General features: G+C 42.8%; 1 protein-coding gene across 9 annotated transcripts in view; it reads right to left on the reverse strand.

Annotated features, from left to right (window-relative positions):
- hic2 (hypermethylated in cancer 2) overlaps positions 1-20,351 on the reverse strand; it is a 188,826-nt gene that overhangs the window by 53,355 nt on the left and 115,120 nt on the right. The window lies entirely within an intron of this gene.

Raw genomic sequence — 20,351 nt, forward strand, 5'->3', positions numbered from 1 at the left:
ATTGTGCTGCCCTGCTTCCCCACCCCGCTCCCCAATTTAACGCTGGCCTAAAGCGTTGTGCTAACCACTACACTACCATGCGATGGGAATTGAACCCGGGTCACTGGTACTGTAAAGCGTTGTGCTAACCACAACACTACCATGCGATGGGAATTGAACCCGGGTCACTGGTACTGTAAAGCGTTGTGCTAACCACAACACTACCATGCGATGGGAATTGAACCCGGGTCACTGGTACTGTAAAGCTTTGTGCTAACCACTACACTACCATGCGATGGGAATTGAACCTGGGTCACTGGTACTGTAAAGTGTTGTGCTAACCACTACACTACCATGCGATGGGAATTGAACCCGGGTCACTGGTACTGTAAAGCGTTGTGCTAACCACTACACTACCGTGTGATGTGAATTGAACCCGGGTCACTGGTACTGTAAAGCGTTGTGCTAACCACTACACTACCATGCGATGGGAATTGAACCCGGGTCACTGGTACTGTAAAGTGTTGTGCTAACCACTACACTACCGTGTGATGGGAATTGAACCCGGGTCACTGGTACTGTAAAGTGTTGTGCTAACCATTACACTACCGTGTGATGGGAATCGAACGCGGGTCACTGGTACTGTAAAACGTTGTGCTAACCACTACACTACTGTGTGATGGGAATTGAACCCGGGTCACTGGTACTGTAAAGCGTTACACTAACCACTACATTACCAAGCAGCCCTTCAGACTGGAGACTGCTGATAATTTTATGATTTATAGAGTCATAAGATTCAAAGAACATTTCACTTCAATTCAAGCATCATTCAGCTGCACATGAATATCCATAAATACTGTACAACCAAACGAGACAGTATTACTTCAGGACCAAAGTTCAAACAACTGTACCAACAGTCACTCACAGCACAAACCACACATAGCACATACAAAACACCAAGCACATAAAGATAACAGAATAGTGTTTCTCATCAATCACATGTTATGAAATCTGTTCATTTTGCTGTAGCAGCAACAGTGCAATACATAAAATTGCTACAGTACTACACAAAAATCTTTGGCATTCTAGCTAGTCTATATACATGTGCCTGGACTTTTGCACTGTTCAACAACCTTCAACACTACCCTCACCAGTGACCATCGTACCATCTGCAAACTTACTAACTCAGCTGTCCACTTCCTCATTCAAGTCACTTCTACAAATCACAAAGAGCAGAGTCACTAAACAGATCCCTGTGCAACAGCACTAATCACCGACATGGTCCCCTCTCAGATCCCCTCGAAACCTCAAACCCCTTACTTTGAATGTATGATAGTTTTATTCACCTCTGAGGGGTGGAATAGTTTCTTGCAGTTTGTGCTGTCTCTACCCCACATAATTATGTATACATTCAAAGTGCATTTATTATCAAAGTACGCACACAGTATACAACCCTGAGGTTCGACATTCCTGCAGACAGACACAAAACAAGGAAGAACCATGGAATCTGTTCACAGAAAAACATCACACTCTCAATGCGCAAAAAGAACAAATCGCTCAAATGACAAAAAGAAACGAGCAAGAAACACAGAATATAAAACACCAAACCACAGAGTACTCGCCAAAAGTAATACATCATGGAAATGGGTCCCATGGCACAACTTGTGCATTTGAAAACAAAACAGGAGAGCTTTTCTTTATTCACTGATAGACCTCCAGATTCTACTGCTCTGTGGGATTTATAGGTGTTAAAGAACAGCAGTAAAAACCTCCAAGAGCATCACCAGGTTCTACCACACCCCCCCCCCCACCCCATTTGTGACACTTACTAGGTATGTTTTATACAGAAGGCCTAAGGCCTATTGAAGATCTGTACCACCAATCCTACAATTTCTTTGACCCACTACCATCAGGAAACTTAAAAAGATACTGCTGTGTCTGGGGGCCTGAGTTAGTAGGAAAGACTGAACAGGTTTGGACCTTATTCCTTGGGGCGTAGAAGATTGAGGGGAGATTGAATAGAGGTCTAAAACATTTTGAACGGTATAGATAGGGTAAATGCAAGCTGCTTCTTCCACTGAGGTTGGGTGGGAATATAACTGGAGGTCATGGATTAAGGGTGAAAGGTGAGAAGCTTAAGGGGAACATGAGGGGAAACTTCCTTCACTCAGAGGGTGGTCAGAGTGTGGAATGAGCTGCCAGCGCAAGTGGTACACGTAAGCCTGATTTCAACATTTTTGTATAGGGTGGGAGAAGTATAGATAAAGTAAATGCAGACAGGCTTTTTTCCACTGGGATGGTGTCGGACTACAATTAGAGGTTATGGATTAAGGGTGAAAGGTGAAAAGTTTAAGGGAAACATGAAGGGAAACTTCTTCACTCAGAGTGTGGTGAGAGTGTGGAACAAACTATCAGCACAAGTGGTGCATGTGAGCTCGATTTCAACATTTAAGAGTTTAGATAGTTACATGAATAGTAAGGGTATGGAGGGCTATGGTCCAGGTGCAAGTGGTTTGCCACCGACTAGATGGGCAGAAGGGCCTACTTCTGTGCTGCACTTTTCTATGACTCAAAGACTAGGACTGCCAGACTGAGTAACAGCTTCTTTCCTCAGGCTGTGAGACTGATGAATACCCTGCCACCACCGAGGTCTCGTCACTAGGACAGCGAGCTGCTTGCTGTTTACCTGTGCTGCTCACTACATGCAATTTGAATTAATTATTTTATTAACTTATTTATTGTAATATCTTGGTTTATGTGCTGGGTGTGATACATGTTTTGTGGCTGCACCGTGGTCCAGAGGAACGTTGTTTTATTTCATAGTATGTACAGTCAGACGACGAACCTGAATGATTTGCTATTATTCCACCACACAAGTAATTTTATGGAAGGGTAAGTCAGAAGAAGGACAATGTCATCAAGGATGAACCATTCTACTACCTCAGAGATTACTGAATCAGGAATCCATTCAAGGATATTCTCATTGCTGTTGTGCTCACCTGCCTGCAGGAAAGATATCAGTAAGTTATTCTCACAGAAAATAACTTACTGATGTACTGTGTAAAATGATTTACAGAGAGAGATGTGGGTGCCTGGAATGACTTGCCAGGGATGGTGGTGGAGGCTAAAACATTAGGGGTATTTAAGAGCCTCTTGGACAGGCACACGGATGAAAGCAAAACAGAGGGTTACAGGGTAGTGTGGGTTTAATACTTTTTTTTAGGAATACATAGGTTGGCTCAACATTGAGGGCTGAAGGGCCTGTACTGTGCTATAGTATTCTAGTGTCTAGAAAAGTACAGCACAGAAACATGCCCTTTGGTCCATCTAGTCCATGCTAAACAATTTAAACTGGCTACTCCCATCGACCTGCACGGAGACCATAGCCCTCCATACCCCTACCATTCATGTACCTATCAAAACTTTTCTTAAACATTGAAATTGTGCTCGTACGCACCACTTGTGCTGGCAGCTTATTCAACACTCTCACCAACCTCTGAGTGAATAAGTTTCCCCTCACATTCCCCTTAAACATTTCAACTTTCGCCCTTAACCCATGACTTCTAGTTGTAGTCCCACCCAACCTCAGTCAAAAAAGCCTGCCAAATTTAACCTATCTAACCCTTCATAATTTTGTACTGTTACGTATACAGGCAACAATAAATATATGAGTTCGGCAAGGGTTTTTATAACAAACAACACGTTTATTAAACACTGAAAACAAACCCCCCAAAAGTAAACAAACACTAACGTAACCGTAAATCAGCTGCTGTGCGGCAGCTTAAACAGTTCTTAAAGCGATGTAGCAAAACAGTTCTTTAAAGTAGTATTGCCAAAAGTTCAAAAATGCTCACAGTCCATTTAAAAGGAGAGACTTTATAAGATGATTTAAATTCTCTTTCACGTCGTTTTGCTTCGATCCCCGATGTCCAACTTCACACGAAGAATTTACGAAACGAAACGGCTTAAAGGCACTGACCTTTCCTTTATCACACTGTCCTCAATCTTCTGCTATCCCGCAGAAATTAACACGAGAACAGTCAACGAATTCCTTTCAAATAAGGATTAAATAAGGTCAAACCCGTTTCACCGTCGAAATAGATTCTCCTCGATCTTTAACTCCCGAACTCTGATCTTCACTCTCCATTGATTCTCAAACTAGCAGTATTGTAAAGAACCTGCTGGCAATGACCTTTTAAACTTTAGGCATTAGATAAAAACTTCATCCTTCAACTAAACTGCATCATCACATTAAATCACGCAGTGGCATGAAGTCAACTTGGCAAATCCAGCCACGAACCGCCCCTCCTCACAGGGTGGGGTCTTCCTTTTATACCCTGTAAAAAAAACCTGTCACATGATCTCTGCTGGCGGGAAAATGACGTCACTCCACCATCACAAGACCATTATCTTAAGTCTAGTATAGCTTCAACCCCAGTCACGTGACAAGGGTACCACTGTCATGTGTCACGAGTACGTAACAGTACACCTCTATCAAATAAGATTGAAAGAGAAAATTTACAAGGATGTTGCCAGGAGTTGAGTACGTGAGTAGTAGGGAACCGTTGAATAGATTAGAATTTTATTTCCTAGAGTTGCAGAAGGATGAGGGAGATTTGATAGAGAAAGGGTTGAGGGGTATAGACAAGGAGAATGCATGCAGTCTTTCTCCACTGAGGTTAGGACTAGAGGTCATGGGTTAAGGGTGAAAGGTGAAATATTTAAAGGGAACATGAAGGGAAAATTCTTCAATCAGAGCATGGTGAGAGCATGAACTGAGCTGCCAGTGAAAGAGGTGCATGCAATTTCAATTTCAACTTCAACATTTAAGGGAAGTTTGGATAAGTAAATGGACGGGACAGTTGTGGAGGATAATTGTCCAGGTGCAGGCTGATGGGATGAAGCATAATAACAATTTAGCATGGACTAGATTGACCAAAGGGTCTGCTTATGTGCTGTAGTTCTCTATAACTATTAAAAATTGCAGCATTCCAACCAACCTCTGAGAATCCTTACACCATGACTACTCCAAAGTGGAACATCTGGACTATCACTGTGGACCTAGAGTTCATGCATCAGGGGCACATGGAAATTCAGCTGAGACACCAAAAAAAAGCACCCTGATAAGGGGTCTCAAACTGAAACTTCAGCTGCCTATTCCTCACGATAGATGCTGCCTGACCTGCTGAGTTCCTCCAGCGTTGTGTGTGTGTTAAACATCCAAATGAATGCATTGTTAACATCAATATGTGCCATGTCATATGACATAATCATTATCTGCCGCATCATATGACATGGTGATCATGGTCTTTGACCAAGATTGTTCTTGGACAAATTTTTCTACAAAAGTGGTATACCATTGCTTTCTTCTGGGCAAGATGGGTGACCCCCAGCCATTATCAATACTCTTCAGAGATTATCTGCCTGGCATCAGTGGTCATACAACCAGGACTTGTGATCTGCACCAACTGCTCATATGACCATCCACCTTCTGCTCCCATGGCTTCAGGTGACCCTGATCAGGAAGGTGGGGGGTGGGGGGGGAGGAGCTAAGCAGGTGCTACACGTTGCCCAAGGCTAGTGGAGGGAAGAAGCACCTTACACCTCCGTTGGTAAAGATTTATCTCCACTGCCACCCAAATAAGAGTGCACTCCCATCTTATTATGGGCTGCCAGAGATAAGGCTGAAAGATCCATTCTCTTTGCTTTTCTGGACTGAATGGCCTGAGCAGAGTTCAAATTCAAGTTAATTGTCATCCAACAGTACACACGTACCCTGCCAAACGACACAATGTTCCTGGTTGACCTGTTCCTTGTTGATGGAAGATGCTCCCATCAGTTAGAGAGTCTAGAATGTAAGGGCACAGCCTCAGAATGAAGAGAAGTCCCTTCATAGCTGAGATGAGGAGGAGTTTCTTCTGAAACTGGTGAATCTGTGGAATCCATTGCCACTGAGGACTGTGGAGGCCAAGTCACTGGATGTACTTAAAGCAGAGCCTGATAGGTTCTTGATTAGTTGGGGGCTTAAGGGTTATGGAAAAAAGGCAAGGGCATGAGACTGAAAATAATCAGTCATGACTGAATTGTGGAGCAAACGATTCTGATCCTGTACTGTATGAAGTTATTTCTTTCTACATTAGTCTGTTTGAAACACATGGAATAACATCCTCTTCCAAAATACAATTTGAGACATGAAATTATCCCAGCGCAGGATGGCAGAGTGGACGGTATATTTTTTATGTTGAGGGGAACTGACTGAATGAAGTGGAATTGACAAGGCACTGACTTCATAAGGGATGGCTGTTTACCTGCTCTGTGTAGGTAGAGGGTAATTGGTTCTATTGAATATCAGATCGCTAATTGGTTAATTAGAAGTTACAATATAAAAATGTACTAATAACTACGTTTGGAAAATCTTGAGAACGGGTACGTGCAAAAATAGTAGTATTAAAGAAGAAATTTATGGAACATGATCTGACCCTGCAGCAAGAGAAATTGTCATATAGATGGAAAATGATTACACTTTTGGTCTGTGAAAGTCACTCAATTAATCAACACAAACTGCAATAGCACACACTCGGATCATCACTTTTATGGCTGAGTTGTGTTCGGTTCAACCATTTGAAAGAGAGACAGGAAGATAGATATACACACACACAGACCATAAGAAAGGTTCTGATCTATTCTGGGCTCAACACATTGATGCAATTATGAAAAAGACATGCCAGTGACTCTAATTTCTTAGAAGATTAGTGAAATTTGGTATGACACCAAAGACTCTTACAAATTTCTACAGATCTATAGTGGAGAGCATTCTGACTGGTTGCATCACTGTATGGTACAGAAGTTCTAATGTACAGGATTACAAGAGGGTGCAGAAGGTTATAGACTCAGCCAGCTGCCTGTGGCAACGAATTCCTGAGATTCACCATTCTCTGGCTAAAGAAATTCCCCCATACGTCCATTCTAAAAGGATGTCTCTCTTCTCTAAGGCTGTATTCTCTGGTCTTAGATTCCCCTACCATAGGAAACATCATCTTCACATCCACTCTAACAAGTCCTTTCAACATTTGATAGGTTTCAATGAGATCCACACCCCCCTCCACCCCCATTCATCTGAATTCCAGAACAGGCCCAGAGCATCAACTCTCCTCATATGATAAGCCTTTCGATCCTGGAATCACTTTCATGAAAACTCCTTTGAACCCTCTCCAATTTCCTGACACTGATTTACAAATCACAAGATAAACACAGAACATGGTTGTCATGCTTGCGTGCAAGGGTTAAACTGCACAATTCTTTTGACCCCCCCCCCCCCCATTGAGGAATTACACCACACGTCAACTGGATGGTTGCCACAACAGCTCTTCAGGTGCTCTCCCTTCACTGCATCAGTTCCTTCTCACTCCTCCCAATATTCCCCCAGATTTATTTGGTGAAGTCTTGTCATTTAAGATCGAAATAATGACTTGGATCTGCTTGGTATTTGGAGGAAGAACCAACATTTTTGGGAGAGGAGATGGGAGCTACCAGCTCACCTTCCTGACTGCAGGACCAACTTTTTCAGACAGAATTTGGGAGGGACCCAGTCTAGAAAGCAAAATGCTGTTGATGATCGAGTCCTACAGAAAATTCAACGGATCTGAAATTTTAACTCATCATTCTTTCATCACTGATACTGCCTGACCTGCCGAGTGTTTGCAGCAATGGATTTGCAGAGAAACTCTATCAAAAATATCACCTGGACCTTGGCACTGAGCATTTTTCCACCAAAGCCAAAATGGCACATATTTGCTTATTTGAACGGATCTTTTCTCAGACACTGGATTAAGTTTCCAGGCTTCCATTTTCTCCCAGGGCCAGGTTCAAGGCTCAAGGTAAGTACATATGCAGTGTACAACTAACTCCGAGATTTGTCTTGTCCTGATGGTCCAGTTTTGACAGATTAAAGTGAGACATGCAATGCAATAGAAACAGAAGATGCTGAAATAATCTGTTTATTCATCTCCATCGATGCTGCCTGACCTGCTGAGTTCCTCCAGCATTTAGTGTGTATTGCTGGACTAATCAACCATCTGGTCAGTCAGCAGCTGAGGAAAGAATAACAAAGCCATTTCCTTCCATCAGAGCACAGTAAAGTCTGATGAGAGTGCTAGTCACTTTTTTTTAAATACAACATTCTTTGATCAACCTCTGTAATAAACAGGGAATGTAGGTTGCCTTTATATGCTATATGAGAAGCCTACTAATACATTAAGATTCCTTTCAGACTATACCAGAAGTTCCCAACCAATACCATTAAGCAAGGGGTCCATGGACTATACTTCAGTGCAGGGACATCCAGAGGATGTATAAAGGTGCTATATAAATGCATGCTTTTCTTAGAAGGAGTTGAAATTTATTTTCATGGCACTGTAGTGGTTAGCACAACACCTTACAGTACCAGTGACCCGGGTTCAGTTCCCATCACACGGTAGTGTACAGGTTAGCACAACGCTTTACAGTACCAGTGACCCTGGTTCAATTCCCATCACACGGTAGTGTAGTGGTTAGCACAACACCTTACAGTACCAGTGACCCGGGTTCAATTCCCATCACGCGGTAGTGTAGTGGTTGGCACAACACTTTACAGTACCAGTGACCCGGGTTCAATTCCCATCACACGGTAATGTAGTGGTTAGCACAACACTTTACAGTACCAGTGACCCGGGTTCAATTCCCATCACACGGTAGTGTAGTGGTTAGCACAACACTTTACAGTACCAGTGACCCGGGTTCAATTCCCATCACACGGTAGTGTAGTGGTTAGCACAACACTTTACAGTACCAGTGACCCGGGTTCAATTCCCATCACACGGTAGTATAGTGGTTAGCACAACGCTTTACAGTACCAGTGATCCAGGTTCAATTCCCATCGCACGGTAGTGTAGTGGTTAGCACAACGGTTTACAGTACCAGTGACCCGGGTTCAATTCCCATCACACGGTAGTGTAGTGGTTAGCACAACAGTTTACAGTACCAGTGACCCGGGTTCAATTCCCATCACACGGTAGTGTAGTGGTTAGCACTTTACTGTATTACTTGACCTGGGATGAATTCCTGTTGCTGCCTAATAGGAATCTGTATATTCTCCCCATGTCTCTGTAGTTTGCTCCGGGTGCTCTGGTTTCCTTCCACGAAACAAAGATGTACCGGTTGGTAGTTTAATTGGTCATTGTATATTGTCCTGAGATTAGGCTGGGGTTAACTCGGTGCATTGGTGGGCGGTGAGGCTTGAATGGCCAGAAGGGCCTTTTCTGCTCTATCTCTCAATAAATATCAAGAACACGAGATGAAGAGTCCTTGAAAGTGAGTCAATAGGTTGTGGGAACATTTCAATGATGGGGCAAGTGAAGTTGAGTGAAATTATCTGCTTTCATTCAAGAGCCTGATGGTTGAAGGCCTGATGGTTAACTGTTCCTGAACCTGTTGGAATGATTCCTAGGTGGTGGGGGTCCCTGATGATGGTTGCTGCTTTCCTGTGGCATCATTTCATATAGATGTTCTCAGTGTTGGGGAGGGCTTTACCCATGACAGACTGGGTCGTATCCACTACTGTCTGTACGATGTTCCATTCAAGGGCATTGCTTTGGTTGTGCAGAACATTTGCTTCCAAAAATATTCTTGATTGCTCACTTTGGGACACCCAGAGGAAATGAAAGGTGCTTTATCAATGCAAGCTTTTCTCAGAACAAGTAGAAACACCGTGGTTTCTCAGGTTCTCTGAAATCGCCCACAATTGGATTTTATGCTATTTCTCAACAAAACAGCACAAGGAGAGTTTGTTTCGAAAGCTCACAAATAATCTATATTAAAGAAAGCTTTCCCAGCATATTAGATAAAACAGTAACAAGACATTCTGATCAACGTTGGGACAAGCAGCTGAATAATGTAATCAATTGCTTGGCTACAACTTTCGCTCCTTTCCTGAGATAATCCACTTCGCCAATGCCAAGGAAGTCAAACAGACCATTTGCATTAAAACCCACAAGCCACAAATATGCACGATCTTGTTTAAATGATTTTTCCAGGCAAAGCTGGCATGAGAGAGAACATTCACGAGATCTGTACTGATGAGTAATATGCCAAGAACCTGGCAGCATCTCAAATGGATTAATGAACAGAAATAGACTTGTCGCTCCTGGACGTACAAATCATTCACACCTCAGGACAAAGACTGACTAACAGCACTCTTCTCTTCCAAAGCCAGTCACGGGGATGAAGACAATGTCCCACGTGACATCCACTGAGAGTAAAAAGCTGCTGATAGACTTCCGCTACCAGTGAATGCTTTTGCCAGAATCTCCAAGCACAACAGAAGGAAGTACTTGTCTTGGCATAGCATGCAAACATTGACATACAGCTATGTGCAAAAGCTGTAGGCACACATTTATAGCTAGGAAGACTAAAGACTTTTGCACAGTACTGTAGTAATTTTATGTATTACACTGTATTGCTTGTGCAAAAAAAACAAACTTCATACCTATGTGAGTGATGATAAACCTGATTCTGAAATGAGTCTCTATTGTGGACTGAGAGTGGGAAGGGGTCAGGGAGAGGGGAATCGTGGTTGGGAAAAGGGAAAGGGAGATGGGACGGAGCAGGAAGCACCAGATAAACATTCTGTAATGAACAATAAACCAACTGCTTGGAATCAAGTAACCTTAAGGTTGGGTGTGTCTGCATCCGTGCCATTTCCCCACCCACCGTGGCACTCCTTCTCTGCCACCTGTCCCACACCTCTCCCATGGCACTCCAACCTCACCATTCCCAAGATCCTTAGCCCCTGCTAGATTTAGAAACTCACTCTCCGCTCCACTTTCACAAATACAGTATTGTACGCTGTAGACGTGCAGTTATGGATTAGGTCTAGCAACCTCTGGTACAAATCTTACCAAGGCTACACAGTGAAAACCTAAACAAATAAACACAGCAATTTGTGGGTTTGCATGGAACAAAAAATACTGTTTTCTGAAGCCCAAAATACCTCGGACGTTCTTCAAGGAAAAGAGATTACCGCTGTGGCTTTGGCCTTTGTGTGGCCCATGGTGATCCTTACCTCCCCAGGCCAGGCAACAAGTGCCCATTTGGTGGTGTTGCTACACCTCAAAGTCAAAGTCAATTTATTATCAACGTATATACATGTCAACATGTGACTAACACAAGAAAATCTGCAGATGCTGGAAAGCCAAAGCAACACACACAAAATGCTGGAGTCAGGCAGTATCTATGAGGAAGAGCAAACAGTCGAATTTCAGGCCGAGACCCTTCTTCAGGACTGAGATATTTTTGGGATATCGGGATCAATTGAAAAGTGGAAAAGGTAAAAGGGTCAAAGTTGTGAAGTGGATGAGGTAAAAGGGTCAGAGATGGTAGCAATTAATAATTAATAATAAACCAACAACATGGTTCAAAACAGAAGCCAGGGAAGTGATGGGGGGAAATTCAGGAAGGGGAAGAGGAGGGAAATCTCACAACTGTTGTCATCAAGGGGGTCAGCAGTGGAAAGTGTGAGCTGCTGCAAGTTCTGGATTTATCCTGGGCCCAACATATTGATGCAATGACAGAGATGGTACCTCAGGCTTCATTAGGAGTCTGAGGAACTAGATGTTAAATATCTACTTATGCAACTATGTTCCAAAGTTTCCACTTCGAATCTGAGTTCTAATAACAATGGCAGCAAAAATTTTGCATCCAGAATGCCTTTGCGTGTATCTTATGGATTTTGGGCTACTGACCATGAAAATCACCATGAAATTTCCCTATCATGCACCATTTAAAAAAATAACCGGTATTTGTTATTTGAATTCATAATTCTAGTTAGATTTACTGATGCCAAGATTAAGGAAGGCATACTTATTGGTCCTCAAATCAAAGAATGCAAAGAACTTCTAGTGGGACCGGAGAAAATCACATGGAAGTCATTCAAGGATGTTGCTGAAAATTTTCTTGGCAACTACAGAGCACCAAACTACATGCAGCTGGTTGACAACATGCTTCAAACATACAAAACCATGAAGTGCAACATGCCACTAAGGATTCATATTCTACATTCCCATTTAGACTGCTTCCCTGCAAATCTTGGCACTGTCAGCAATGATCATGTGAAAGTTTTCACCGGGACATTGTAGTCATGGATAAATAGTATCAGGGCAACTAGAATTTATCAATGTTGGCTGATTATTGTTGGACACTTAAATGAGAAACTTTAGATGTTGAGTACAAAAGAAAATCAATAACAAAACATTTTTAGCTGTGTTGAACTATTGCAAAGCATCAGCACCGTCATGCAATTAAATGCATTATATTCAATAAAAGCTAACTTCTTGCTTCTCCAAATTTTTATGTGATACAAGTAGTCTGAAATCATATTTGTGTTCAGCTTCAAGCGACCTGTAATTATCAAAGAACAATTCTGAGGAAGCAACACTTTTGAAAAAATTTGTTGTCCAGAGTAATAAATAGTATTTAACATTTCAACAGAACATAGAACACAGCCCAACACAGCACAGGAGCAGGTCCTCAGACAACAATCAATTAATAATTAACCGGCAAACTAGACTAATCTCTTCTACTTGCACAATATCCATCTCCTTCTATTTCCCTTGCATTCGTCTGTCTATTGAAATGTCTCTTAAAATTCCTTACCGATTCTGTCTCTATCGGCACCCCAGGCAGCACATTCCTAGTGCTTAGCACTCTGTGTAAAAAAATTTGCCCCTCACATCTCCTTTTTACTAACCCCTCCCGTGCCCCCATCTCACCTTAAATTCAGTGGTGTGCAGAAGATGTACAACACATCAAACCCTGAGTGGATAGGCTACAGTAGCAGAAGACCACACCGGGTTCCATTGCTGTACCTAATAAAGAGGCCTCTGAGTGTATATACACTTTGATAATAAATTATACTTTAATTTGCTGAATTATGTGACAAAAGTAGTGCAATGGGGGAAAACTGGAGAGTTTAAAAGAAATCCAAAAAATCAACTCTTTATTCCTCACCATAGATGCTGCCTGACCCGCTGAGCTCCCCCAGCATTCTGTATGTGTTACTTTGGATTTCCAGCATCTGCAGAATCTCTTCTGTTTATAAATTGGAAAATCAACCTATTTTAGGGGTTAGCGTAAAATTATTGCAGCTTGGGACATTGGATTAAGGAGTTCAGTCCCAGCGTCCTCTGTAAGGAGTTTGTACATCCTCCTTGTGGAATGCGTGGGTTTTCTCCGGGTGATCCTGTTTCCTCCAGCAGTCTAAAGACATGAAAATCTGCAGATGCTGGAAAGCCAAAACAACACAAACAAAATGCTGAAGGAACTCAGCAAATCAGGCAGTATCTATGGAAATGAATAAACAGTCGACGTTTCGGGCCAAGACCCTTCATCAGGACTGGAAAGGAACGGAAGAAGTCAGTGTAAAATGGTGGAGGGAGAAGAGGAAGGTGAAGAGCTAGTTAGTAGGTTAAAATGATCATTGTAAATTTTCTCATGATTAGGCCTGGATTAAATTGGGGATTACTGGGCGGTGCTGATTGAAGCACTCAATAAACAAACACCATAGACGGAACTGTCTCCATTAGTCCGTAGGTTTTCTTCAGTTATATACCTGATGCCTGCACTTGGGAACTAACCCAAAATCTGGATCAAATCAATGCCACTGAACTACATGAACTCTAAAGCACTGCTTACACTTTCAGAGCTATCAGATTTTAATCCAAGTAATCCAAATGAGAAGTTTACTTGGTGTTTTACATTTGAGTTATCCAAACTGAAAACTACCACATAAACTAGCAGACTGATAAATGTGTAAAACTCCTCTCTGAAAGGAAAAAGAATGCAGCACAAATATTCTCCTGGATTGGGGCGACATTATTCGTCATTTTCACGGTGAGGTAGCTGACATGGCGTAACGCCTTTTCACATGTTACAACTAAACTGCAGGCTTTGGATTACAGGAATTATTTAATCTGCCTCTGTAAAACTTCACAATCACAAGCCGGATGGCTTGTGACACTCCGATAAATGTTACTTCCTTCCACCTGCCTTCTAACGAGCCCAGAATCCAGAAAATTCCGCAGGTCAGGAAGAGGCAACATAGAAAATGTTTGAGGAGTTCAGTCAGGGAGGGGAGCATCTCTGGAGGTTCCTGACCTATTAGGTTCCTCCAGTATTTTGTTTGTGATGCTCCGGATTCTAGCATCTGTAGTTTCTTCTGACCCCAAGTCAGGAAAGATGTCCAGAGAGAGAGACGTCAGAGGCCCTTAGTAAAAAATGGGGAACAATTTAGATTCAAATTCAGTTTATTCTCATTTAGAAACCACAAATGCAATGCAGTTTAAAAATGAAACAACGTTCCTCCAGAATGATATCACAAAAGCACATGACAAAACAGACTACACCAGAAAATCCACATAACGTTTGGCAATCCCCAATCCAGAGTCCGGAGAGGCTGCTGCATATTAATATCGCGCTACTGTCTTAGCGCGTTCCCCGGAAAGGAGCTCCAAATCCACCATTCAAAACAAGACCAAAAACTAAAGCTACAAGACCTGCACAAAACCACATACTTACAACATATAGTTACACCAGTGCAAACAATAGCATAATTGATAGAAAAAAAGACCATGGGCACAGTAAAAATAGTCCAAAGATGTTGAAGGACTATAAGTTCAAAAGAAATCACCACACAGTTTCCACAAGCCCCCAGGGTCCCAACAGACTCGCCATCCCACGCCAGCGGCAGAAGAGAATACCCCCGCTATGGACTTCCACGGCGCCGCCCGACTCAGCCTCGCAGACGCAGCACACACCGAAAGCGACCTGACTGAAGCGGACTCCAAGTCCGTCGAACCTCCGAGTCGACGACCATCCCCTCCGGCACAGCTTCTCCGAGCACCATCCTCTGCCGAGCCCCACCAATTGTCATCGGCAACGCAACCCCGAGGACTGGGGGCCTGTTCTTCCCAGCAGAGTCCCAGACTTCACAGCAGCAGCAACGAAAAAGGTCTTCCTGGAGATTTCCCGATGTTCCTCCGTGCTCCCACATCCGTTTTCAATCGATTATGATTGCGCATGGCACCCCACTTCACAAATAACAGATAATCAGCTCCAGAGTGGCCGCTGCAAGCTGTGTCGTGCCGCCATCTTGGATCTTGGATCTTGGATCACAAGTTTTTCCAGCAATGGCAGTCTTATCTCAACAAGTTAGTCAAAATAAGAATCTCAAAGCCTGAAAGCATGTATCACCAGGATCAAGAAACAATAACTATCGAACAGAGATCACACAACATCTATGAAGAGAAATAAACAGCCACCGTTTCAGGCTGAGACGCTTTTCCACAACTTTGTCTTGAACTGATGTTGACTGTTTATTACCCTCCATAGATTCTGCCTGACCTGTAGAATACCTCCAGCATTTGAAAAATCTCTTGTGTTTCTATTGAGCTGACCTCTTGCACAACAAAACCAAGCCACTTTTTATTGTCATTTCAACCATAACTGCTGGTACAGTACACAGTAAAAACGAAACAGTGTTTTTCAGGACCATGGTGCTACATGAAACAGTACAAAAACTACACTGAACTACGTAAAAACACAGGAAAAAAACCTACACTAGACTACAGACCCACCCAGGACTGCATAAAGTACACAAAACAGTGCAGGCATTACAATAAATAATAAACAAGACAATAGGCACAGTAGATGGCAGTAAATTGGTGTCAGTCCAGGCTTTGGGTATTGAGGAGTCTGACGGCTTGGGGGAAGAAACAGCTACATAGTCTGGTCGTGAGAGCCCGAATGCTTCGGTGCCTTTTCCCAGATGGCAGGAGGGAGAAGAGTTTGTATGAGGGGTGCGTGGGGTCCTTCATAATGCTGAATTGTCATGAAATCTTTCAGTCTACAGAACTGTGCGAAAGTCTTAGGCACACAGACACACTTGGTACCCAAGACTTTTGCATGGTACTATAGTAATTTTATGTATTACACTGTACTGCTGCCACAAAAAAAAATTTTCATGACATATGTGAGTGATGATAAACCTGATTCTGACATGGGTCTCTACTGTGGACTGAAAGTGTGAAGGGGGCAGGGAGAGGGGAATCATAAGACCATAGGATATAGCAGCAGAATTAGGCCACTTGGTCCATCGACGCCTGCTCCATCATTTCATAATGGGTGATCCATTCTTCCCTCAGCCCCAATCTCCTGCCTTTTCCCCATATCCCAAACACAGTTTGTGGGAATGAATTCCAGCGATTCACCACCTCCGGCCAGAGAAATTCCTCCTCACCTCTGTTTTAAGGACACCACTTTATTCTGACCCCAAAATTGAACTCCAAACTCCCAAGCGACCCCAACTGTAATACATGGTTGTGGTGAGCTATGAGACAGAAGGGTGGGTTAAAAATCAATACAATATCCTGGGCTGAAAGGCCTGTAATCAGAATCAGGTTTAATATCACCAGTAAATGTCATGAAATTTGTTATCTTTGTGGCAGTAGTACAATGGAATACATAAAAATAGAGAAAAAAAAGCCTCTGACAGTCAGAGGTTTTTTTCCCAGGGCTGAAATAGCTATCACGAGAGGGCACAGTTTTAAGGTGCTTGGAAGTAGGTACAGAGAGGGTCAGGGTAAGTTTTTTTTACGCAGAGAGTGGTGAGTGTATGGAATAGGCTGCTGGTGATATGGTGAAGGCAATATGATAGGGTATTTTAAGAGACTCCTGGATAGGTACATGGAGCTTAGAAAAATAGAGGGCTGTGGGTAACCCTAGGTAATTTCTAAAGTAAGGACATGTTTGGCACAGCATTGTGAGCCAAACAGCCTATATTGTGCTGTAGGTTTTCTATGTTTCTAAAACTGTGAATTACAGTAAATATATATAAATTAAATTAATAGAGCAAAAGGAGAGGGAAAAAAAGGCGAGATAGTGTTCATGGGTTCAATGTCCATTCAGAAATCAGATTGCAGTGAGAAAGAAGCTGTTCCTGAATTGCTGAGTGTGTGCCTTTCTATGTCACCTGTTCTACATTCTAATAATTAGCAGCCAGGCTAAAATTCTTGGTTTTCTTGACTACAATACTGGGACAGATTGGTGAGAGCCTTCCCATTTCCATTTCATAAGTTCTCATCTCCAGTACCCATTTGCCATATTTTAGCAAAAGCCCATCAAAACATCTCTACCAGATTAAACCCACTTTGCCCAGTCCCTCTCTGCAACTATGATCATACCCACAATTGCACCTTTGAGTTGCATCACAACACTTTATAGATGATACAACTCTCTGCTGTTAAAGAGGAATGTGGGCAAAAGGAAGAGCTAATGTGATCAGAGTCAATCCCACCAATTCCAAGTCCAATGACACAGTGGATTCATTTTTACTAGGGCTGTGTGGTGGACAGAGTGTTTACTGGGGCACTCAGCATGCTTTGTGAATAATTATGCAGAGTTTATCCCGGTTACATGCTCAGTGGTCACTTTGCTACCTCCTATACCTAATATAGTGGCTACTGAGTGTATGTTCATGGTCTTCTGCTGCTGCAGCTCATCCACTTCAAGGTTCAACATGTTGTGCATTCAGAGATGCTCTTTTGCACACCACTGTTGTAACGCGTAGCTATTTGAGTTACTGTCACCTTCCTGTCAGCTTGAACCAGCCTGGCCATTCCTTTCTACCTGCTCTCATTACCAAAGCATTTTTGCCCACAGAACTGCCACTCACTGGATGTTTTATTTAGTTTTTGCACCACACTCTGTAAACTCAAACAACAAATTTCACGAAATATGCCTGCGATATTAAACCTGATTCTGATCCTGAACTCTAGAGATTGTTGAGCTTGAAAATCCCAGGAGATCAGTAGTTTCTAACACACTCAAACCACCCAATCTGGCACCAGTGATCACTCCAAGGTCATTCAACAGGACATGTCCACTCTGACTGTCAAAACATGGAGGGACCTTCACAAATTCCCACAAGCCCCAACAACCCTACTATTTCAATCTCTGAGGCTGGCATGAGAGCATCTTTCAGGAGGATGAATCCATAGGAAGTATCCAGCCCATACGGTGTGTACTGGCCCAAGTACTGATACGCTAAACCAGCTGGCTGGAGTGTTCACTGATTTCTTCAACCTCTCACTTTAGCAGTCTGAGGTAACCACTTGCATCAGACCGGCTTCAATTATACTGGTGCACAAGAAGAACCTGGTGAGCTGCCTCAATTACTATTATCCGGTAGCCATTACATGCACAGTGATGAAGTGTTTTGAGAGGTTGGTGATGGAAGATATCAACTCCTGCCTGAGGAGTGACTTAGATCCAATCCAATTTGCCCACCAGAGCAACAGGTCCACAGTAGATGTGATTTCATAGGTTCCTCACTAACCCTGAACCATCTGGACAACAAAGATGCATATATCAGGATGATCTTTATTGACCAGCTTACCAATCAATAACATCATCCCCTCAAAACCAATCAGTAAGCTTCAATACCTTGCCCTCAATACAACTTTGTGCAATTGGATCCTCAATTTCCTCACATGTAACCCCAGATTAGATTGGCAGCAACATCTCCTCCATGATCTTCATCAGCACAGGTGCACCACATGGCTGTGTGCTTAGCCCCCTGCTCTATACACTTTAGACTGTGAAGCTAAGCATAGCTCCAATGCCCACATTCAAGTTTGCTGATGACACCATTAACATTGGCCAAATCAAAGGTGGTAATACATCAGTACATAGGAGGGAGAATGAAAATCTGGCTGAAGGGTGTCCCAATAAACTCTCACTCAACAGGAACACAGAGAGCTGATTACTGACTATAGGAGGAGGAAGCTGGAGGTCCATGAGCCAGCGCTCATCGGGGATCAGAGGTGAAGAGGGTCAGTAACATTTCAGAGGATCTGTCCTGGGCCAGCACATACGTGTAATTTCAAAAAAGGCAGGGGAACATCTCTACTTTCTCAGACCATAAGGTATAGGAGCAGAATTAGGCCATTTAGCCCATTGAGATTTCTCTACCATTTCAACATGGCTGATCCAGTTTTTCTCTCCTGCCTTCTCCCTGTATCCCTTCATGCCCTGAACAATCAAGAATCTGTCAACCTCTGCCTTAAATATTCCTCCACAGCTGCCTGTGGCAAAAAATTTCAGAGATTCACTGCTCACAAGCTAAAGAAATTCCTCCTCATCTCTGTTCTAAAAGGACACCGCTCTATTCTCTCTGTCCTCTAGTCTAAGCCTCTCCTATCATAGGAAACACCCTCCCCACATCCACTCATCAAGGCCTTTCACCATTTGATAGGTTGCAATGAGGTCTTCGGAATTCTAATGAATACAGACCCAGAGCCATCAAACACTCCTCATATGACAAGCCTTTCAATCCTGGAATCATTTTCGTGAACCTCCATTGAACTCTCTCCAGTTTCAGCACACTTTCTAAGGGGTCCAAAACTGCTCACAATACTCCAAATAAGGTCTCACCAGTGTATATAGTCTCAACACTACATCCTTGCTTTTATATTCTAGTCCTCTCGAAATGAATGCTGACATCACATTTGCTTTCCTCACCACAGGCTCAAAGTGCAAGTTAACCTTTAGGGAGTCCAGCACAAGAATTCCCAAATCCCTTTGCACTTCAGTTTTTTGTATTTTCTCTCCATTTAGAAAATAGTCAATCCTTTCATATCTTCTACCAAAATGCATGACCATACACTTCCTGACACTACAGTGGCATGCAAAAGTTTGGGTACCACTGGTCAAAATTTCTGTCACAGTGAGTAAGTGAGTAATGACCTTATTTCCAAAAGGCATAAAGTTAAAGATGACACATTTCTTTAACAATTTGACAAAATTACTTTTTTATTTCCATCTTTTAGTTTCAAAATAACAAAAAAGGAAAAGGGCCCGAAGCAAAAGTTTGGGCACCCTGCATGGTCAGTACTTAGTAACACCCCCTTTGGCAAGTATCACAGCTTGTAAACGCTTTCTGTAGCCAGCTACGAGTCTTTCAATTGTTATTTGGGGGATTTTCACCTATTCTTCCCTGCAAAAAGCTTCTAGCTCTGTGAGATTCTTGGGTCATCTTGCATGCACTGCTCTTTTGAGGTCTATCCACAGATCTTCGATGGGGTTTAGGTTGGGGGACTGTGAGGGCCTTGAGGTAGTCCATTTTGGATTTTGAGATGTGTTTAGGATCATTATCCTGTTGTAGAAGCCACCCTCCTTTCATCTTCAGCTTTTTTACAGACGGTGTGATGTTTGCTTCCAGAATTTGCTGTTTAGTTGAATTCATTCTTCCCTTTACCAGTGAAATGTTCCCCGTACCACTGGCT

The sequence above is a fragment of the Hypanus sabinus genome, chromosome 18 (assembly GCF_030144855.1).
Source record: "Hypanus sabinus isolate sHypSab1 chromosome 18, sHypSab1.hap1, whole genome shotgun sequence".
NCBI lineage: Eukaryota > Metazoa > Chordata > Chondrichthyes > Myliobatiformes > Dasyatidae > Hypanus > Hypanus sabinus.